The sequence below is a fragment of the Bos taurus genome, chromosome 7 (genome assembly GCF_002263795.3).
Source record: "Bos taurus isolate L1 Dominette 01449 registration number 42190680 breed Hereford chromosome 7, ARS-UCD2.0, whole genome shotgun sequence".
NCBI classification, from domain to species: domain Eukaryota; kingdom Metazoa; phylum Chordata; class Mammalia; order Artiodactyla; family Bovidae; genus Bos; species Bos taurus.
In genome coordinates this window covers 102,008,081-102,025,883 of record NC_037334.1, presented here as the reverse complement: position 1 = coordinate 102,025,883, position 17,803 = coordinate 102,008,081, and the positions used below count along the sequence as shown (strand labels likewise).

At 36.3% G+C, this 17,803-nt stretch overlaps 1 protein-coding gene across 2 annotated transcripts in view; it reads right to left on the bottom strand.

The window, feature by feature from the left end:
• The window catches only part of PAM (peptidylglycine alpha-amidating monooxygenase), a 333,859-nt gene that overhangs the window by 58,564 nt on the left and 257,492 nt on the right, over positions 1 to 17,803 (bottom strand).

Genomic DNA, 17,803 nt, shown 5'->3' with positions numbered 1-17,803 from the left:
TTTGTAGTGTGGTGTTTGAGAAGACTCTTTAGAGTCCCTTGGACTGCAAGGAGATCCAACCAGTGAATCATAAAGGAAATCAATTCTGAATGTTCACTGGAAGGACTGATGCTGAAGCTGAAACTCCAATACTTTGGCCACTTGATGTGAAGAGCTGACTCATTTGAAAAGACCCTGATGCTGGGAAAGATTGAAGGCAGGAGGAGAAGTGGATGACAGAGGATGAGATGGTTGGATGGCATCACCGACTCGATGGACAGGAGTTTGGGTAAACTCCGGGAGCTGGTGATGGACAGGGAGGCCTGGCGTGCTCTAGTCCATGGGGTCGCAAAGACTTGGACACGACTGAGCGACTGAACTGAACTGAAGACCTCTTTCTGTTAAGTAGTCTCGGACACTCACAAAGCTTAAGCTGCTACATTTGACAAATGACTCTGACTAGTACTGAGATCCTAGTGGTATATAAAACTGTCATCCAGAAATTTCCACTTCGCTTGAATACCCACTTCAATGTGACTTTGAACTCAACAGGACCAAACCAGAACTCTTCCTCTTCTCCCCATACTTTAAAAAAAATAGTGTCTCAGTATTAAACCATGTTTTAGGACAATCAATCCAGAAAACTAAATTCATTGTCCTCTCACCAGTGAATCACGAAGTCATGTGATTCATTGATGCTTTATGTCAACATCACCTTTTCCCTCCCTACCACAATTACTCATCTGAGATGCTTATCACCCTGTAACTGTCATGTTGAAAGACTCTACCCCTTATTCTTCAGGGCAAATCCTCAACCCTGCCTTCGACAGAAAAATCTGTTTGGACTTGGTATTAAAAATGCTCTATCTTTGTGCAAATGACTTGTGATTGAAGGTAGCCTGCCTCCCCTTGATACTCCCCAGGCATGACTCCTTTTCCTCAGCTCTGTCAACCAGTGTGTTCTGGGACAGTATTTCCTAACTCTACTCTGGGTCCTACTGCTAAGGGGACCGTATAATTTAATTTCCAACTGGGACACATTTGAGAAAGAAAGGGGTACTATTAATATTTATTCTAGCCATAAACTGGTCCTAGAAAAACTGGGATGTATAATTATCCTATTTACTCCTGACAGAGATAACATATGAGGAAGTACTTTATAAACTGCAAAGACAGTAATAGTAATAACAGCTAATATTTTTTGAGAGCTTTGCATGAGCAGGTCACTTTACGGGGTCCTTCATACTACAGAATGCATTTGGCCTCCATGAAGTAGTCATTTCAGATGAGGAAAGCAGTGGCACGGTACTAAGGCGCACCGCTGAGGACGCTGAACCGGGTCTGAAGGAGGCAGCCTGGCCGAGGGGCCTGCCTTCTAAGGGCACTGGGTCCAGGTTCCCTGTCTGTTCTGCAGCAGCCAGAACTCTTCTCTGTGAACTCACCTCAGACCTGTCATTCTCACCATATTAATCTTTTTCTTTCTAAAGTAGTAGTCTTCTGAGAACAGGTACTCAGGATTTATTCTCTAATTGAAGAAGTTTATTTTCTGTCCTATCCTAGCTTGTCTTTTTCTTACAACTGTGTAAGACTCTAATAATAGAATCAATACATACATATATGGCAGTGATTTGCACAATGCTGGCCTAAAGAATAATGACTGGTTTTTGGTTTCAGAAAGTATGAGTTTTCTATTTTCTATTCTTTTTAAGAATTTTCACTTACCACTGGCAATATACCTTACATGTATAATAAAATTCTCTAAGGTATTCTAAAAAACTTTTTTGTACATTTAAATTATCTGAGAAGGGACAAGTGGCAAGCTACAAATATGATTTTATATTAAAAAAAAACCCTCTCATTTCTTATTCATTATTATATTTCCAGTAGTTAGTACTGTTCCCATCACAGCAGATATTCAATAAATGATTATGGAATGAATAATGTTTTAAAAATGCCACTCTTGGGTACTGCATTAGTAAAGATAAAAAATACTTCCTTGATGATTTTAGACTGCAATGAGTTCCATTTCTTTCTTCTCCACACTTCAAACTTTGATTCTTATTTTAAGAAATGCAGAAATGCTCTAGGTCTGTAAGTCATTTGGCTAAGCGGGTTTGGTATTTGGGAAACACAAGAGAAGGAGCAGCTACCGCATCAGGAAACTATGCAGCATAATGCAAGAAAACCTAAAGCACTGCCATTAAACTCCAAGTCTGTTACTGTTTGCTTGCATTAACTATCTCACAGCTCAACAGACATTCTTCTATTTAGTTGGGACCACTCACTATTCCCTTCCAGCAGTACAGAAATTTCTCTGGTTTACTTTCAGAAATACGGTGAGATCAAAGTAAATGAGAGGGAAACATCCTTTGAAAAACTACCCCATACTTAAAAAATATTTTAAGATTACTGGATTAAAAAATAAGTACCCCTACTTTTAGACACATAGAATCTTAATTCTGGCAGGCATTTTATTATTTTTAAAATGATCAAAACCTTTTGGTAATCTTTCAGAATATAAACTCCCATTTTCCACAGAAATCACTAGTACTTCATTACCTAAAACAAACAGTTCTTGTTGCTGCTTATTGCTCTGTGATTTCTATGGTACATGGAGAATAAACAGGATATTCATTAGCAATTTAACAAAATATGCCAAGTAACTAAGCTAATGAGATTATAACCATGCAACAACAACTGTAATAAGAGGGATACAAGGAATGATAAATGAAAGCATTTCTTTTCAGAGTTTCATATCTTGGTTTATGACTCAGGTAGAGCTGACACTTTCCCTTCTGGTTAAAGGTGATTTGGCTTACTGACTGTTTACTTATTACTAACCCACAGATGGTGACTGCAGCCATGAAATTAAAAGACGCTTACTCCTTGGAAGGAAAGTTATGACCAACCTAGACAGCATATGAAAAAGCAGAGACATTACTTTGTCAACAAAGGTCCATCTAGTCAAGGCTATGGTTTTTTCAGTAGTCATGTATGGATGTGAGAGTTAGACTATAAAGAAAGCTGAGTGCTGAAGAATTGATGCCTTTGAACTGTGCTGTTGGAGAGTCCCTTGGACTGCAAGGGGATCCAACCATACCATCCTAAAGGAGATCAGTCCTCAGTATTCATTGGAAGGACTGATGTTGAAGCTGAAATTCTAATACTTTGGCCACCTGATGTGAAGAGCTGACTCTTTTGAAAAGACCCTGATGCTGGGAAAGATTGAAGGCAGGAGAAGAAGGGGACGATGGAGGATGAGATGGTTGGATGGCATCACCGAGTCAATGGACATGGGTTTGGATGAACTCCAGGAGCTGGTGATGGACAGGGAGGCCTGGTGTGCTGCAGTTCATGGGGTTGTAAAGAGTCGGATGCGACTGAGCAACTGAGCTGAACCCACAATATCTATCCTACTAGCCTCAGAGACATAAAACACAAGATCATGGCAACTAGCTCAAGGATCACAAGTCAAGTCAACTTTATTACTTTTTCCTTCTATAGGATTCATCTAATTGGGAAATGATCAGAAGCAGAAAGGGGCTTTTTACCTTGTTTTTGTTTGGTTAGGAAAATAAGACAAATATAAGAAAAGAAGTCAGGAAATGACTTTTGTGACTGCCATACACACTGATCTATATTGGAAACACCAACTAGGTGACAAACGATCATCCACATCTGTTTATTCTGTTATCAGGAAACCAATTCAAAAGAGCATTCACTCAGCTTCCCAGAGCCTTGGGGGGTATTTAAAATTGCATTTGATAGATGAGTTCAATAAATAAAAATTTGTGAGCTGCTCATATATCAAACCGATAAATTTTTAGTGACTGGAAAGAGAAACAAGACTTATTTTTTCCTTAAAATAGCAAAGTGCATTGAGAATGCTTGGAATTACCTAAGAAGATGCTACTAAAGTCATTGGGACTTTATTACAGAATGAAAGGAGGGTCCTATTTTGAACAACAAAGGAATTAAATTTTAACCACTAAGCCCAGCCTGTATGTCACTCTTCTCATAAATGGTTTATCAACTGTTACTTTAATAAGCTTCACAGCACACTATTGTCTTTTTAACTTGCAACCTTGTTCCCTTGATTCTGCTTGTTTGATAAAACATGCCAATGGTAATTCATTTTTGTTAGCATAAAACCACTGTGAAATTATTCTGTTTCACAGAAGGTGTCTGAAGACCTTTAACTATCTGAGGCCATGGAGTGATTTCCCTCTACAAATTGTATTTTTGTCATATTCCTCCTGCCTTGGGAATACAGAAGCTCATGCTGACCTTTGAGTAGAAAGATTGATTATATGAGGGCATGAAGACTACAATGAGAAGAGTTTGGAGCAAACTGAATAAAACACACTAAAGGCTCTTTCTGCTGAAAAAGAAATGCTGTCCAGAGAATAATGTACAATAACAAGGACACACCACTATTGTAGATTTGACTTTCAATTCTGCCTTCAGTTTTTTTTTAAGGCCTAAAATCTTCCCAATACAATCAATATAAGTTTCAATATTAGATCTATGTTTTGAATTTTAAAGAAAAGAAACACTCAAAATTCAGAATTCTTAACAGCTGGCATGCCTCTTAATTTCAGCCCACATTCCTTGCCTAGACAATATTACCAGAAGGTTCAGGTTGTACCTTTGGTATAGACAACGTTTATGAAAAGAATCATAAAGCATAAGAAAAAAAGAGGAAAAAACATGTTTTCTAAAAGTGCCAACCGGAACACACAAGGAAGGAATACATTTGTATGTGTCTGCTCTGGAAAATCTCAACACCTTTCTCATTCTGTATAATCTAGGATTCATTTCCTCCACCCAGAATCACTGTCTAATTGGGTTTTATTGTTTAGCTCATTGTCCTTATTACATACACAGGGAATTCTTCACTAACAACATTTTCAAGGCATGGTGACATTTTCGTTTGTTCTGAATATCTATTAGTGCATTTCTGCATTCACTCATTCACATAAGCTTACTTATAAACAAAATGGCTATTTTTAAAGCACTATGGGCATGAATATACATATATTATGCAACCACTGAAAGTCACGCATGCCAATAATTTTTATAGTTGGAAGAAATACACAAGATACAGTATTTTAAAAAGAAGATATAAAAATCTGCATACATATGATCTAAATATTTCAAAAATAATGTATGTACATATGTATAATACAGAATTCACATACAGGGTATACATATACATCCATATTTCTAGGGATTATGGATGATTTTTATTTACTTCTTTATACCTTTCTATAATTTCCATATCTTCTATAATGAATATGATTTTTATTTAATTTTTTTTAATCTACATTTTTTTGCACACACAATTTTATTTGATTGACTATACTTTGAGGTTTTAGTCAGTTATTTACTGCCATTTTATAATAAGGAAACTGCAGTGCAGATACGTAAAGTAACTTGACTGAGATCATACTTCTACTACATTTGCAGAGCCAGTAAAATTGAAGCATTGTTTGTCCATACTTTTCACAAGGACTATCACATGGAATGAACATATCTACAGAAGTGTCTATAACTGTATTTTCCATGTATGTAGTAATATCATTCAAATGTATATAGATAGGAATAAAAACTTATTGAGTGTGGCAAATCTAAAGTTGACATATAAATTTTAGGTATACTTGAAAGTACCCTTAAGGATCCCTTACATCTCCATTGTTGTTTTTTTTTAATTATTTTATTTTTATTTTTATTTCTTTAATATAAATTTATTTATTTTAATTGGATGCTAATTACTTTACAATATTGTATTGGTTTTGCCATACATTAACATGAATCCGCCATGGGTGTACACGTGTTCCCCATCCTGAAACCCCCTCCAATTCCCTCCCCATACCATCCCTCTGGGTCATCCCAGTGCACCAGCCCCGAGCCAAATAACATTATTAAAAAAAAAAATCCCTGCAGATTTAATTAAAGCCTCATTAAAATGTTTTCCACTGTTGCATAATCCAGGACAACCTGATAGATAAAGATGTGCATATAATGAGGTTCCTCTGGTGTTTCCATAATTATACCTTTTGAGACGGAGTCTAAGATACATTTGCCTTTGGTCAAAATTCTGTTCAAGAGAAAACAAAGGCAGACAAGGATCCTGCAGCAGGCTGGGCAACTCTACATGGATTCACACAACTTTTATGTCACTTTCAAACTTGCAGCCTTGTTAGTTAATTTCCAACCAGGATGAATATTCAGGCAAAAATTAATAGCTAGCATTCTTAGTGATTAGAATTTCAAAGAAAACAAAATATTATATTTTTCCTGGGGAAACAGAGTATTAGATAAACCTGTGTTAAAAAGATTATTGGTTTGCTTTGATTTTTTTGTTTTCTCTCCATGCTGGGGGTACTTACCACTTCCTGTCCATTTCTGGCATGGGTACAGTTCTTTTTTTCAGCCTATGGCATATGAGTATTTCTCTGTCTCACCACCCCCACCTCTTTTTTTTTTTTTTACTACCTCAATAAAGGTCATCCCTTCTTTCCAACATAGCATTTAATATTATATATCATGACCTTTATCTTTCTGTCTGCTTTGCCAAGACAGGAAGCAGAAAAAAAAATTGTTTGCACTATCCAGGTAGGGCTTTCTCTATTATTTAGCCATTGAAGGGTTCAGAGATTACCTTTGGGTACATGTCCTCTAATGTTTTGGGTCTTTTCTTTCCTGCTCCTTAACTGTTCTATTTCTAATGGCAGTTTTATATCCATGTGACCAACATTAATGCTGTCTGTTAGTTTATGGCTAGCACAACTGAAATAATTTAGGACTTTTATTTATCAGAGATTTAAAATATTCAAAGAATCAATACAACTAGGAGGAGTATTTGAACATAAATTGTTCTGGCCAGAACACCAAAATAAGGCAAAGGGTTAAGTCTGAGGACTTTCTTTTAAAATCAGCCTACATGGTGTAATTTATTTGAATTATTAGAGCCCTCCTATCAGCTACTTGGTTAATTTAACACCTCAGGGAATGAATACAAATAGATATTTGTGCAAACAAACATCTCTGAGAAAAATAGGACACTCTCTCAGTAATGAGTAGATTTGCCCTGTGTATTGCAAGGAGATAGATTGATCTCATTAGTGAATCAAATGGATGATGTGTACAAATACACATTTGAAATATTTCTGTATTTCTCTTTAAATTCCAGGCTGGTGATCCCCCAAAGACCAGCAGAAGAATAGAGAGGCTACATTGGCCACTGAAATGGCTTTTGGTGAAGTATTTGTCTTCACATAATCCTGGACATGACATTCTGATGGACCCACTAATTTCAACATATAAATACCATAGCTTTTTTCCCTGCAGTATGAAAACTGAGTCAGCCTAATGGTTTCTTCCTCCCAAGTTAAGTAACTTAATAGCATTTTTATTCATAAGTAGAATAAAATGGCAACTAGAGGAAAATAATTTATGTATCCTTAGAATTCTTCTCTGAAACCATTAAGACTATACTGGGTATATAGCCCAATATAAATATATAAGCATATATTTAAACTTCTTAAAATTATATGTATATGCTATCAAACACAAAAGGGTAAACAAACAGCAATATATAAAAGTATATCATAGCATTTGGTTTTTAGACATATATGGCACCTCCTGAAATCTTACTGTTTGAAAAGAATTGGTTAAATCTAATATTTAAGGTTACTCTGCTAATAAGACCTCTAGGTTTCTAATCTTTCAGAGGTTTCAAAGTCTTACTTGATCAACTCAACTTCAAAAAGAAAACATAGTCCAGCCTCAGTTTCCACTGAAATATTATACAAGCTGAATGGACTAAATGGGAGTTTCATTCCTTCAGATCAGATCAGATCAGTCACTCAGTCGTGTCCGACTCTTTGCGACCCCATGAATCCCAGCACGCCAGGCCTCCCTGTCCATCACCAACTCCCAGAGTTCACTGAGATTCATGTCCATTGAGTCAGTGATGCCATCCAGCCATTTCATCCTCTGTCGTCCCCTTCTCCTCCTGCCCCCAATCCCTCCCAGCATCAGAGTCTTTTCCAATGAGTCAACTCTTCGCATGAGGTAGCCAAAGTACTGGAGTTTCAGCTTTAGCATCATTCCTTCCAAAGAAATCCCAGGGCTGATCTCCTTCAGAATGGACTGGTTGGGTCTCCTTGCAGTCCAAGGGACTCTCAAGAGTATTCTCCACCACCACAGTTCAAAAGCATCAATTCTTCGGTGCTCAGCCTTCTTCACAAGGCTCATATCCATACATGACCACAGGAAAAACCATAGCTTTGACTAGATGAACCTTTGTTGGCAAAGTAATGTCTCTGCTTTTGAATATGCTATCTAGGTTGGTCATAACTTTCCTTCCAAGGAGTCAGCGTCTTTTAATTTCATGGCTGCAGTCACCGTCTGTAGTGATTTTGGAGCCCAGAAAAATAAAGTCTGACACTGTTTCCACTGTTTCCCCATCTATTTCCCATGAAGTGATGGGACTGGATGCCATGATCTTCGTCTTCTGAATGTTGAGCTTTAAGCCAACTTTTTCACTCTCCTCTTTCACTTTCATCAAGAGGCTTTTGAGTTCCTCTTCACTTTCTGCCATAAGGGTGGTGTCATCTGCATATCTGAGGTTAGTGATATTTCTCCTGGCAAGCTTGACTCCAGCTTGTGTTTCTTCCAGTCCAGCGTTTCTCATGATGTACTCTGCATAGAAGTTAAATAAGCAGGGTGACAATATATAGCCTTGACGAACTCCTTTTCCTATTTGGAACCAGTCTGTTGTTCCATGTCCAGTTCTAACTGTTGCTTCCTGACCTGCATACAAATTTCTCAAGAGGCAGATCAGGTGGTCTGGTATTCCCATCCCTTTCATAATTTTCCACAGTTTATTGTGATCCACACAGTCAAAGGCTTTGGCATAGTCAATAAAGCAGAAATAGATGTTTTTCTGGAACTCTCTTGCTTTTTCCATGATCCAGCGGATGTTGGCAATTTGATCTCTGGTTCCTCTGCCTTTTCTAAAACCAGCTTGAACATCAGGAAGTTCATGGTTCACATATTGCTGAAGCCTGGCTTGGAGAATTTTGAGCATTACTTTACTAGCGTGTGAGATGAGTGCAATTGTGCGGTAGTTTGAGCTGTTCGGAAATATGTTCTAAGACGACTCCAATTCTTTCAAAGACATACAGTTCAAACAGTGTGTGCATTGCCAAAATAATTCATTGTAAGTCTGATTAAATTTCTGGACAGTCAGAGTAAACACTTAAAGCTACTATGTTTAGGCTATAATTATTGATTTCCTTACAAAATATATACACAGCATTGATAAACTTGGTTATTTTAAGTCATACTCAATAGTTCAGTATGAACCATTTACCATAAATTATTTAGTATAGAGTCATCTTCTTTTTTTAATTTAATACAAAATAGAAACAACTTTGAGCTAAGTTTTTAGGTCACTTTGCTAGAATGAGATGTTATGAAACATACTCTGTATAATTTCAAAATTTTTATGTTACAGTTTACCCTACCCCCCTTTCAGAATGCATTTTTTTCTTTAAAAAGCCTGTTTTTAATTTTGCAAATGCTATTTGTGTAATATTATTAGCGTATAGTGCATTTATTATAAGTGTATCTTTGACCTAGACCTAATAAAATACATTTTGAATAATTCCTATAGAAGTTCTTAATATCCAAAGAGTCACAAATTTCTATAACTGCTAATAGAAAAATCCTATTTCCTGTATACTTTATATTGTCATTAGAAGTGTGTTTGCATTAACATTGAACTAATGTTTTTAAAATATATTACATCTAGGCCAAAAACGACTTGATAACATACTTCAGCCTAACACAAAGTACTATCTTCTAAACAACCGCAAGAAAGCAAGATTCGGGAGAATAAATTTTCAGTGCCAGCACATGCAATATACGACTTAACAACATGAAATATTACCACGTTAAGTAAATAGAACAGAGGAAGAATGGAGCCTTCTTAACTCATCAGATGGCAGCTTAACACAAAACAATTGCTTAAGATGATAACCCCTCCTACCTTACCTGGCAGAGAAGAATGACTTAAAAGACAGGCAAGATACAGTTTAACTCAATTTCTTTTTTTTCTTGAACCTCAAATATAGCAAATGAACACACCATACAAAATGTATAAGAATTTAAATGTTAAAGGTCATTAGGTTTCAAAAGCAGCCCACTAATTGTTTCTAATGATTATATTTGTACTTACTGTACTCTACATAAAAGTGACAATATTAAATAAGATAAAACAAAGACAGAAAAACTTAATGGGACTAAATTACATTAATGAATTGTCAAAGCCAAAGTCTAACAGTTGATTATTTTCTCCTGAATTATACATTATATAAAATCAGTAATATGGATGCATTAGGCTGATAAAGAAAGACCTAAAATATCTCAATAACTTTAAATTTTGTTTGCCTATTTGGATAGTGAATACTTTTATATGCCTAGTTATAGCAGGAAGCATACATACCCTGTTCTAACACTCCTTCTTCTTCTCGTTTGGGCTGCTGTAGTAAAGAAGTCTTGTCTTTGTTCTCTGTTTCTAGAAGGGATCAAAAGAGCTGAGAGTAAATTTGCAGTATATATCACACACTGTAAATAGTTTTTTTGGAAATATACTATCAACATAAAAATATTTTCAGGATCCTATGTTTCATAAAAACAATAGTATTAAGAATTCATATGGTAGAAATGCCCTCTTGATTCAGACTCGAAGCACCAGTAGTATCGCCGGCGAGCAAACGACAGGCAGTTTTAAAGAGGAGCTCTGTGTGTTTACTAAGGTGTATCAGACAGAGTCTTCTACATCGTTTCCTACCAACAACTATGCACACAGCAATAAGCTAGAAGGATGCACTGTCCACACAGGGAACAGAACCAAGGCTTGACAGTAATTACAAATGGAGAACAGTCTTTACAAAATATCAGTCACTATGCTGTACACCTTGAAACTAATATAACATTTAGTAAATGTTTAACAGCAGGTAGGCACTGTTTAACAGCAGGTAGGCTAGAAAATTTTTTTCATGTTTAATATGAAAATCACATGAAAATCACTGCAGATGGTGACTGCAGCCATGAAATTAAAAGACGCTTACTCCTTGGAAGGAAAGTTATGACCAACCTAGACAGCATATGAAAAAGCAGAGACATTACTTTGTCAACAAAGGTCCATCTAGTCAAGGCTATGGTTTTTTCAGTAGTCATGTATGGATGTGAGAGTTAGACTATAAAGAAAGCTGAGTGCTGAAGAATTGATGCCTTTGAACTGTGCTGTTGGAGAGTCCCTTGGACTGCAAGGGGATCCAACCATACCATCCTAAAGGAGATCAGTCCTCAGTATTCATTGGAAGGACTGATGTTGAAGCTGAAATTCTAATACTTTGGCCACCTGATGTGAAGAGCTGACTCTTTTGAAAAGACCCTGATGCTGGGAAAGATTGAAGGCAGGAGAAGAAGGGGACGATGGAGGATGAGATGGTTGGATGGCATCACCGAGTCAATGGACATGGGTTTGGATGAACTCCAGGAGCTGGTGATGGACAGGGAGGCCTGGTGTGCTGCAGTTCATGGGGTTGTAAAGAGTCGGATGCGACTGAGCAACTGAGCTGAACCCACAATATCTATCCTACTAGCCTCAGAGACATAAAACACAAGATCATGGCAACTAGCTCAAGGATCACAAGTCAAGTCAACTTTATTACTTTTTCCTTCTATAGGATTCATCTAATTGGGAAATGATCAGAAGCAGAAAGGGGCTTTTTACCTTGTTTTTGTTTGGTTAGGAAAATAAGACAAATATAAGAAAAGAAGTCAGGAAATGACTTTTGTGACTGCCATACACACTGATCTATATTGGAAACACCAACTAGGTGACAAACGATCATCCACATCTGTTTATTCTGTTATCAGGAAACCAATTCAAAAGAGCATTCACTCAGCTTCCCAGAGCCTTGGGGGGTATTTAAAATTGCATTTGATAGATGAGTTCAATAAATAAAAATTTGTGAGCTGCTCATATATCAAACCGATAAATTTTTAGTGACTGGAAAGAGAAACAAGACTTATTTTTTCCTTAAAATAGCAAAGTGCATTGAGAATGCTTGGAATTACCTAAGAAGATGCTACTAAAGTCATTGGGACTTTATTACAGAATGAAAGGAGGGTCCTATTTTGAACAACAAAGGAATTAAATTTTAACCACTAAGCCCAGCCTGTATGTCACTCTTCTCATAAATGGTTTATCAACTGTTACTTTAATAAGCTTCACAGCACACTATTGTCTTTTTAACTTGCAACCTTGTTCCCTTGATTCTGCTTGTTTGATAAAACATGCCAATGGTAATTCATTTTTGTTAGCATAAAACCACTGTGAAATTATTCTGTTTCACAGAAGGTGTCTGAAGACCTTTAACTATCTGAGGCCATGGAGTGATTTCCCTCTACAAATTGTATTTTTGTCATATTCCTCCTGCCTTGGGAATACAGAAGCTCATGCTGACCTTTGAGTAGAAAGATTGATTATATGAGGGCATGAAGACTACAATGAGAAGAGTTTGGAGCAAACTGAATAAAACACACTAAAGGCTCTTTCTGCTGAAAAAGAAATGCTGTCCAGAGAATAATGTACAATAACAAGGACACACCACTATTGTAGATTTGACTTTCAATTCTGCCTTCAGTTTTTTTTTAAGGCCTAAAATCTTCCCAATACAATCAATATAAGTTTCAATATTAGATCTATGTTTTGAATTTTAAAGAAAAGAAACACTCAAAATTCAGAATTCTTAACAGCTGGCATGCCTCTTAATTTCAGCCCACATTCCTTGCCTAGACAATATTACCAGAAGGTTCAGGTTGTACCTTTGGTATAGACAACGTTTATGAAAAGAATCATAAAGCATAAGAAAAAAAGAGGAAAAAACATGTTTTCTAAAAGTGCCAACCGGAACACACAAGGAAGGAATACATTTGTATGTGTCTGCTCTGGAAAATCTCAACACCTTTCTCATTCTGTATAATCTAGGATTCATTTCCTCCACCCAGAATCACTGTCTAATTGGGTTTTATTGTTTAGCTCATTGTCCTTATTACATACACAGGGAATTCTTCACTAACAACATTTTCAAGGCATGGTGACATTTTCGTTTGTTCTGAATATCTATTAGTGCATTTCTGCATTCACTCATTCACATAAGCTTACTTATAAACAAAATGGCTATTTTTAAAGCACTATGGGCATGAATATACATATATTATGCAACCACTGAAAGTCACGCATGCCAATAATTTTTATAGTTGGAAGAAATACACAAGATACAGTATTTTAAAAAGAAGATATAAAAATCTGCATACATATGATCTAAATATTTCAAAAATAATGTATGTACATATGTATAATACAGAATTCACATACAGGGTATACATATACATCCATATTTCTAGGGATTATGGATGATTTTTATTTACTTCTTTATACCTTTCTATAATTTCCATATCTTCTATAATGAATATGATTTTTATTTAATTTTTTTTAATCTACATTTTTTTGCACACACAATTTTATTTGATTGACTATACTTTGAGGTTTTAGTCAGTTATTTACTGCCATTTTATAATAAGGAAACTGCAGTGCAGATACGTAAAGTAACTTGACTGAGATCATACTTCTACTACATTTGCAGAGCCAGTAAAATTGAAGCATTGTTTGTCCATACTTTTCACAAGGACTATCACATGGAATGAACATATCTACAGAAGTGTCTATAACTGTATTTTCCATGTATGTAGTAATATCATTCAAATGTATATAGATAGGAATAAAAACTTATTGAGTGTGGCAAATCTAAAGTTGACATATAAATTTTAGGTATACTTGAAAGTACCCTTAAGGATCCCTTACATCTCCATTGTTGTTTTTTTTTAATTATTTTATTTTTATTTTTTATTTCTTTAATATAAATTTATTTATTTTAATTGGATGCTAATTACTTTACAATATTGTATTGGTTTTGCCATACATTAACATGAATCCGCCATGGGTGTACACGTGTTCCCCATCCTGAAACCCCCTCCAATTCCCTCCCCATACCATCCCTCTGGGTCATCCCAGTGCACCAGCCCCGAGCCAAATAACATTATTAAAAAAAAAAATCCCTGCAGATTTAATTAAAGCCTCATTAAAATGTTTTCCACTGTTGCATAATCCAGGACAACCTGATAGATAAAGATGTGCATATAATGAGGTTCCTCTGGTGTTTCCATAATTATACCTTTTGAGACGGAGTCTAAGATACATTTGCCTTTGGTCAAAATTCTGTTCAAGAGAAAACAAAGGCAGACAAGGATCCTGCAGCAGGCTGGGCAACTCTACATGGATTCACACAACTTTTATGTCACTTTCAAACTTGCAGCCTTGTTAGTTAATTTCCAACCAGGATGAATATTCAGGCAAAAATTAATAGCTAGCATTCTTAGTGATTAGAATTTCAAAGAAAACAAAATATTATATTTTTCCTGGGGAAACAGAGTATTAGATAAACCTGTGTTAAAAAGATTATTGGTTTGCTTTGATTTTTTTGTTTTCTCTCCATGCTGGGGGTACTTACCACTTCCTGTCCATTTCTGGCATGGGTACAGTTCTTTTTTTCAGCCTATGGCATATGAGTATTTCTCTGTCTCACCACCCCCCACCTCTTTTTTTTTTTTTTACTACCTCAATAAAGGTCATCCCTTCTTTCCAACATAGCATTTAATATTATATATCATGACCTTTATCTTTCTGTCTGCTTTGCCAAGACAGGAAGCAGAAAAAAAAATTGTTTGCACTATCCAGGTAGGGCTTTCTCTATTATTTAGCCATTGAAGGGTTCAGAGATTACCTTTGGGTACATGTCCTCTAATGTTTTGGGTCTTTTCTTTCCTGCTCCTTAACTGTTCTATTTCTAATGGCAGTTTTATATCCATGTGACCAACATTAATGCTGTCTGTTAGTTTATGGCTAGCACAACTGAAATAATTTAGGACTTTTATTTATCAGAGATTTAAAATATTCAAAGAATCAATACAACTAGGAGGAGTATTTGAACATAAATTGTTCTGGCCAGAACACCAAAATAAGGCAAAGGGTTAAGTCTGAGGACTTTCTTTTAAAATCAGCCTACATGGTGTAATTTATTTGAATTATTAGAGCCCTCCTATCAGCTACTTGGTTAATTTAACACCTCAGGGAATGAATACAAATAGATATTTGTGCAAACAAACATCTCTGAGAAAAATAGGACACTCTCTCAGTAATGAGTAGATTTGCCCTGTGTATTGCAAGGAGATAGATTGATCTCATTAGTGAATCAAATGGATGATGTGTACAAATACACATTTGAAATATTTCTGTATTTCTCTTTAAATTCCAGGCTGGTGATCCCCCAAAGACCAGCAGAAGAATAGAGAGGCTACATTGGCCACTGAAATGGCTTTTGGTGAAGTATTTGTCTTCACATAATCCTGGACATGACATTCTGATGGACCCACTAATTTCAACATATAAATACCATAGCTTTTTTCCCTGCAGTATGAAAACTGAGTCAGCCTAATGGTTTCTTCCTCCCAAGTTAAGTAACTTAATAGCATTTTTATTCATAAGTAGAATAAAATGGCAACTAGAGGAAAATAATTTATGTATCCTTAGAATTCTTCTCTGAAACCATTAAGACTATACTGGGTATATAGCCCAATATAAATATATAAGCATATATTTAAACTTCTTAAAATTATATGTATATGCTATCAAACACAAAAGGGTAAACAAACAGCAATATATAAAAGTATATCATAGCATTTGGTTTTTAGACATATATGGCACCTCCTGAAATCTTACTGTTTGAAAAGAATTGGTTAAATCTAATATTTAAGGTTACTCTGCTAATAAGACCTCTAGGTTTCTAATCTTTCAGAGGTTTCAAAGTCTTACTTGATCAACTCAACTTCAAAAAGAAAACATAGTCCAGCCTCAGTTTCCACTGAAATATTATACAAGCTGAATGGACTAAATGGGAGTTTCATTCCTTCAGATCAGATCAGATCAGTCACTCAGTCGTGTCCGACTCTTTGCGACCCCATGAATCCCAGCACGCCAGGCCTCCCTGTCCATCACCAACTCCCAGAGTTCACTGAGATTCATGTCCATTGAGTCAGTGATGCCATCCAGCCATTTCATCCTCTGTCGTCCCCTTCTCCTCCTGCCCCCAATCCCTCCCAGCATCAGAGTCTTTTCCAATGAGTCAACTCTTCGCATGAGGTAGCCAAAGTACTGGAGTTTCAGCTTTAGCATCATTCCTTCCAAAGAAATCCCAGGGCTGATCTCCTTCAGAATGGACTGGTTGGGTCTCCTTGCAGTCCAAGGGACTCTCAAGAGTATTCTCCACCACCACAGTTCAAAAGCATCAATTCTTCGGTGCTCAGCCTTCTTCACAAGGCTCATATCCATACATGACCACAGGAAAAACCATAGCTTTGACTAGATGAACCTTTGTTGGCAAAGTAATGTCTCTGCTTTTGAATATGCTATCTAGGTTGGTCATAACTTTCCTTCCAAGGAGTCAGCGTCTTTTAATTTCATGGCTGCAGTCACCGTCTGTAGTGATTTTGGAGCCCAGAAAAATAAAGTCTGACACTGTTTCCACTGTTTCCCCATCTATTTCCCATGAAGTGATGGGACTGGATGCCATGATCTTCGTCTTCTGAATGTTGAGCTTTAAGCCAACTTTTTCACTCTCCTCTTTCACTTTCATCAAGAGGCTTTTGAGTTCCTCTTCACTTTCTGCCATAAGGGTGGTGTCATCTGCATATCTGAGGTTAGTGATATTTCTCCTGGCAAGCTTGACTCCAGCTTGTGTTTCTTCCAGTCCAGCGTTTCTCATGATGTACTCTGCATAGAAGTTAAATAAGCAGGGTGACAATATATAGCCTTGACGAACTCCTTTTCCTATTTGGAACCAGTCTGTTGTTCCATGTCCAGTTCTAACTGTTGCTTCCTGACCTGCATACAAATTTCTCAAGAGGCAGATCAGGTGGTCTGGTATTCCCATCCCTTTCATAATTTTCCACAGTTTATTGTGATCCACACAGTCAAAGGCTTTGGCATAGTCAATAAAGCAGAAATAGATGTTTTTCTGGAACTCTCTTGCTTTTTCCATGATCCAGCGGATGTTGGCAATTTGATCTCTGGTTCCTCTGCCTTTTCTAAAACCAGCTTGAACATCAGGAAGTTCATGGTTCACATATTGCTGAAGCCTGGCTTGGAGAATTTTGAGCATTACTTTACTAGCGTGTGAGATGAGTGCAATTGTGCGGTAGTTTGAGCTGTTCGGAAATATGTTCTAAGACGACTCCAATTCTTTCAAAGACATACAGTTCAAACAGTGTGTGCATTGCCAAAATAATTCATTGTAAGTCTGATTAAATTTCTGGACAGTCAGAGTAAACACTTAAAGCTACTATGTTTAGGCTATAATTATTGATTTCCTTACAAAATATATACACAGCATTGATAAACTTGGTTATTTTAAGTCATACTCAATAGTTCAGTATGAACCATTTACCATAAATTATTTAGTATAGAGTCATCTTCTTTTTTTAATTTAATACAAAATAGAAACAACTTTGAGCTAAGTTTTTAGGTCACTTTGCTAGAATGAGATGTTATGAAACATACTCTGTATAATTTCAAAATTTTTATGTTACAGTTTACCCTACCCCCCTTTCAGAATGCATTTTTTTC